Here is a 6,339-nt window from a genome sequence, read left to right as displayed (position 1 = left end):
AGCTCAAAAACAACTCAAAAGCCAAAACAGTTGTTTTCTAATCTTCACCTTTTGCACTTTAGAAGAGATCACACTGGAAGTTGTAGAATTAGACTACTGAGAAAGAGTTGTTTCTAGGAAAGTTAAAAGTGCACAGCACTACCAGGTGAGAGCTTTAATCCTTCCATTAAAAGTTTTAATTCATAAGAACACAAATGGTTCACTGCCAATTATGGTGGCACATGCCTGTAGCCTCAGGACTTGGGAGGCTGAGGAAAAAGAACTGCACCACTGAGTTCAACCTGGGCTATATAGTAAGACTGTTAAAAAAAAATAGTGATGGTGGGATTGTTTCCATTAATATTTAACAGATTCTAATTAATTCATAAACCTAATATACCTTTTGGGGTTGCCTGCTATGTTCCAAATACTAACCTACAAAAACACATGAATCTATGCCATTGAGAACTTAAAATTATATGGAGAAATGTGGGGGACTTCTCATTGCAGATGTAAGAGACAGTACTTGAGATATATTTCATTCTTACCAGTACACATTGTCATTATTTCAGCTGGAAAATTGCAGATGAACTAACTGTATAAAACTCAAGGACCCAGAAAAAACAATATAAAGAAATTGGGTCTTATGTTTCTGGCTTGAACAGAGTGGTACACATGGCCACCACATTTTACAATAAGGACGACTAGGAGATGGAAGGATAGGAGTCTCATTTATGTCACACTGAACCTGAGGGTTCCTGGTGATGTCTGTATAAGTCAGGATCAGACAGGAAACAGATGCACAGCAAACTAGGTAACCGAGCAAAGTGGGCAAGGAAACCAACATGGGGTAGCCCCAGGACAAGCCAGAGCAGAGACAGTCCCTACTTCCAGCCTATAGGGACAATGCACAGGAGGAAGAGTGGGTTGACCTCCTCGTAGTCTGAATAAGTAACTGACAATGTTGACCTCAGTAGAGAAACCACTTCACCCAACAAAGGGATGCAAGCCAGAGGCCTTGTTCCTCAGCTTCCCATCTCTTGCCTAGGCATTCCAGCAGGCAGGGTTGAGGGTGAGGAGGCTGGGACCAGGGTGGTAGAATGAGCATCATAACAGACAGAAAGGAGACGTGCTGGGAATGATCTGGAGGAGACAATGGTAAAGATCAGGACACAGACAGTGTAGACGCGAGAAGGGAGCTTTGCTTAGGCATGCCTGAGAGTCAGGAGCGAGGTTTAAGCTGGAGCTAGAGACCTCGGAATGCTTCAGTGAAGGACTGGTAAATAAAGCCATGTTTCCAGATGAACTCACTCTGAGAGGAGAGGGCTAAGCCTAAGGACACATGGTAGCACCTTGGGAGCATCGCTAGCGAAGGGTGCACAGAAATATCCGCCAGTGTGTGTGCAACACCACAGCTCCATCTTTTGCATTAAGAGACTTCCAGAAAGAACAGATTTGGTCTGTTGCCCTGATGGTGGAGTAGGAGCATGCTGGCTCATTTCCTACCAGCTTGAAACAAGACAGGTTTATCTGAGAAGAGGAAACCACAATTCGGAAAACACCTCCATCACAACGGCCCATGAGCAAGTCTGTGGGAGCATTTTTTTCTCTTTTCTTTTCTTTCTTTCTTTCTTTCTTTCTTTCTTTCTTTTGGGGGGGGGGATTGTAGATAGCCTGGAGTTTGGATGCTCAGAACCCATGTAGAAGACCCACAGCCATGTGGCTCACTTATAGTCCCAAGACATGGGAGGGAAAAAACAGTTGATCCAGGGTAAAGCTGGATACCTAGACTATCCAGGATAGGTGAGCTCCACGCACAGTCAGAGGCGCTGTCTAAGTAAATAAAATGGAGAGCCATGTAATGGGAATAACATTAATTTTGGGCCTTTGCATGCAGGTGCACACATTTGTATGCACATAGGTGCAAGTGCGTGCGTGCACGCACACGCGCGCGCACACACACACACACACACACACACACGACCATAAAAAACAACACCCCACATACCTTTAATCAGAACTCGAAAGTGCAGTAAAAAATATATATACATATATATTTATACACATACATACATACATATTAGTTATTAATCCTTTCTCAGTTGAGGTGAGCTAATTTGGCCCATGCTCATGAGTTTTCTAGCCATTGTCAGGTAATTGTTCCAGAACTACTTGGTTTTCTCTCTTTTGTTTTTTTTTTTGTATGGGACTTCACTCCAGCCCGAGGACTACTGTTTCCAAACAAGTTTCCAAATAGGTAATGAGCATGCAGTACCAACGCTAGGCCTGGAGAAGCAGTTGGGTCCTACAGTCTGAAGGTGTCTCATTTCCTCAGATCTGTCACCCACAACACCAGGTATTCTGGTGCTGATACTGTCCTCTAAGTGGGTGGTGATGGCATTGCCCTCTAAGTGGGTGGCGATGATATTGCCCTTTTAGTGGGTGGCATGGTATTGTCCTCTAAGTGGGTGGTGATGGCATTGCCCTCCAAGTGGGTGGCGATGGTATTGCCCTCTCAGTGGATGGTGATGGCATTGCCCTCCAAGTGGGTGGCGATGATATTGCCCTCTGAGTGGGTGGCATGGTATTTCCCTCTAAGTGGGTGGTGATGATATTGCCCTCTTAGTGGGTGGCGATGGCATTGCCCTCTAAGTGGGTGGAGATGGTATTACCCTCTGAGTGGGTGGCAATGGCATGGCCCTCTAAGTGGGTGGAGATGGTATTGCCCACTAAGTGGGTGGCGATGGCATTGCCCTCTTAAGTGGGTGGCGATGGCATTGCCCACTAAGTGGCTGGCGATGATATTGCCCTCTAAGTGGGTGGCGATGGTATTGCCTTCCAAGTGGGTGGTTATGGCATTGCCCTCTAAGTGGGTGGCGATGATATTGCCCTCTAAGTGGGTGGCTATGGCATTGCCCTCTAAGTGGGTGGCGATATTGCCCACTAAGTGGGTGGCGATATTGCCCATTAAGTGGGTGGCAGTGGCATTGTTCTCTAAGTTGGTAGCATGGCATTGCCCTCTAAGCCTATGAAAGCACAGGCTGAGTGACCTGCATATTGGAGAGACTGCCAGAGTCCAGAAGTTTCAGCCATTTCCTGCATGTCAGGATGTATGTCAGTGGCGTCCTGATCCAGGCCTGAGACCTCAGGAACACAATTCTTTCTCCTTCTTCTGCATCTTGAGACAAATACTTCCCACAGGTACTTCATCAGATGTGTAGCATTGCCTGCTGTCTTACGTGGGAGCTTCTTGCCACCCATAATGGCAGCCTCCTCACCTAGAGCTTGTTTGTGTGAAAGATGCTAGTTGGGTGCAGATGATGACCCAGGGCACCCTCATAGTGTTGGTGCAAATTTGGCCCATGATGGCAGGTCCTGGTAATAGCCATTTCTTTAAAAATATTTATTGGGCTCATCTCCTAGGGACCAGGGAAATAAACCTGAAGTTGGTCTCAGAGATCTTAATTTATGAGTACTAAGTAGTCACACTCTTTAGTAAGAGTCAAGGGCACACACAGAGCTGGGAGCAGGCATGAGTGCTAGCGGGAGCATCCTGGGAAGGCTTTCCTGAGGTGACCTGGCAACTTCCTGAAGTGCTGATGCAGGTGGTTAGGAGCAGCCAGTAGCAGCAGCAGCTGTCAGGCATGGCAGTCTCAAGAGCAAAGGCCCCGTGGTGAGAGGAAGCATGGGCTGAGAGACTGAACAGAAGGCCAGACGGACAGGGTGTGGGACTGAAGGCCAAGATGGGCACTGTGCAGCAGATTTAAAGGTGCAGGGAACAGATTGGGGGCATAGACCAGGCACCCAGGATGCATGTGGAAGTCTGTCCTGGGCTGAAGTCTCAGCCTAATGGGTGGGGCTGATCCTTCTATTCTTATGCACTCTCTAGAAAGAATGTTCTTTTTCCCAGGACATGTCCTCCTCTATGAGATAGCATGATTACAAAATACTCATTTTTGTTTAGGAACTGAAGAGCTCAGAAAATGGTGTTTCACTCTTCTGTACAGGCAGGAAGACTTAATCGTCAAAGCACGTTCACGTCCGGCGTTTCCTTCCGTCCTCAACAGGGTTTTCATCACTTCTAGTCATCCCTTCTTTAAAGATTCTCGCATTCACAATCTTGCTACGTGTATTTCTGGGCACATCGTCAAAAGCCTGCAGCTGCTAAGCCCATTATGAAATCCTAGACTCTCTGAGGTCTGAGGGAACACTGGTTCTCCGTTTCTACCAAGCCACTTGTTTTGCTGAGGCCCGAAGGGCTAGCTGGAGGAAGAGCCAGGGCTCCAGTCAAGTAAAACAAGCACCAATCCAATCGATACTCAGGTGCCCTTGTAATTACTATATTAATGTCACACGTTTGCTTTCATCTCAGTGCTAGAGATCAAAAGCAGGGCCCTGTATGTTCTAGAAAGTTCTCTTCCACTAACTTTATGTGAAGCCTCTCAGAGGACTATTTGTTTCTTATTACTGTGTATGTGCATGCCATGTACATGCAGACACTGGTACCACACATACATATTTGGAGGTCAACCAACTTCCATCTTTGCATGTCAAGCATTTTGACCCAGTAAGCCATCTTGCCAGCCCTCATTAGAAAAACATCAAAGTATGCAAGGTGTCCTCCTCTATTGCTCTTGAGACAGTTTCTCACTGAACCCGCAGCTCAATGGTTTGGATTTTTTGGCTAGGCTGTTCCACTGCTGCCCTCACACTGGGGCTAGAGTTGCACATGAGTATACCTGGCTTTTTATATCGTATCCAGGACCCATTCTCAGGTCCTTAGGCTTACAGCAAATGCTCTCACCCACTGAGCTAGATCCTCAGTTCCTGAATGGCAATGTGAAGACTCACCAAATGTTGCTCAGTGTGTCCCCATTGTGCTAACATGACAACCCAGTTCTGCTGACAAGCAGATTATCTCAACCATCAAATGATGTGTGGCTCAAGGCAATAAATATGTTAAGTATACTTCAAGATGAAAAAGACCCAGTCCCTTCATCCTGCCTCTCCAAGTGGGAACAGAGCCACACCGAGCACTCTCCTCAAGCCGTCCTCCCTCCATACTCAATTGTGGGGGATAAAAACATCAAAAAAGGGGTTGAGTGAGCACGTGAGTTAGAAATGCCTGCTCTGGCAGGGACCCAGGACAGCTCTTCAGAGAGGGACTAGAAAGTTGCACATTGACCTAATGCCTGGAATTTCATAAATATCCAAAGTTCAACAGAGGAGATGGTGGGCCATGCTACTTGGATGAACAGGCCAAACTTCCTGTATCTAAAATCAGCCTCAAACCTCCCACGATGAGCTGGGGCCATAGCACAATTGCTAGAATACTTCTTAAGCATGCACCCCTAAGCCCTTTCATGTTTCTTAAATATTTAAGTTCACGGATAGGTGGAATTTTATTGCCCAATATAGTCATTTTAACAAATTTTCCAAGTAGGTGTATAAATGTTTTGCATTTTTAAAGATTTTTATCTTATGTGTTTTGCCTGCATGTGCACATATGCACCATGTGTGCGTGTGCATGTGTGCATGTGCGCACACACTCGCAAAGGCCAATAGTGGGTGTCAGATCCTCCTAACACTGGAGTTACAGGCAGTTGTCAGCTGTCATGCGGGTGGTGGGAACTGAACCCAGGTCCTTTGCAAGAGCAGCAAGCACCTTCAACCATCTCTCCAGTGCCATGTTTTGTAATTTCGGGATAGTGTCTTTTCATTAATGACAGGTTTATTTTGGCTCAAGAGTTCAAGGATACAGTTCACCTCGGTGGGGCAGTCACAGCAGCAGGAGCTTGTGTGGTGGATCAAACTCTCTGCTCACCAGGAAGTAAAGGGAGATGAATAAATGCTAGAGTTTAGTTTTTCCCATTTTACGCAGTCTGGGATCCCTGACCATGGAATGGTGCTACGCCGGTAGGGCAGGCCTTCCCACCCACCTCAGTTATGCTAATATAGGTAAATAGTCATCAGGGCTTTATTTTATTTATGTGTAAGTGCCTATATGAATTTACATGTACCCTGTGTGTACAGGTGCCCACGAAAGTCAGAAGAGGGTGCCAGACCTTTCGGAACTGGAGTTACTCAGCTGTGTGCTGCCTGATGTGGATGCTGGGAAACAAACCTAGACTCCATTATGAGCACTAGCCCCTGAAATCAATGGCAACGGTGCACACCAGAGGCTGTCCTGATGGGAGCTGTGCACACCCAAGCCTTGTTCTGAGATGATGGGAGCTGTGCATACCTGGCCTTACATCGCTCCCATCTCAATGCACGGCTCAGGGGGATAACTAGGCCAATTGGATGGGTAGTGTTGCATCGTTCCATCGAGGCAGAAAAAGCAAGGGCAAAGATGTGAGA

Source organism: Acomys russatus, chromosome 4, assembly GCF_903995435.1.
Source record: "Acomys russatus chromosome 4, mAcoRus1.1, whole genome shotgun sequence".
Classification (NCBI taxonomy): domain Eukaryota; kingdom Metazoa; phylum Chordata; class Mammalia; order Rodentia; family Muridae; genus Acomys; species Acomys russatus.
Note: the sequence above shows the minus strand (reverse complement) of the source record.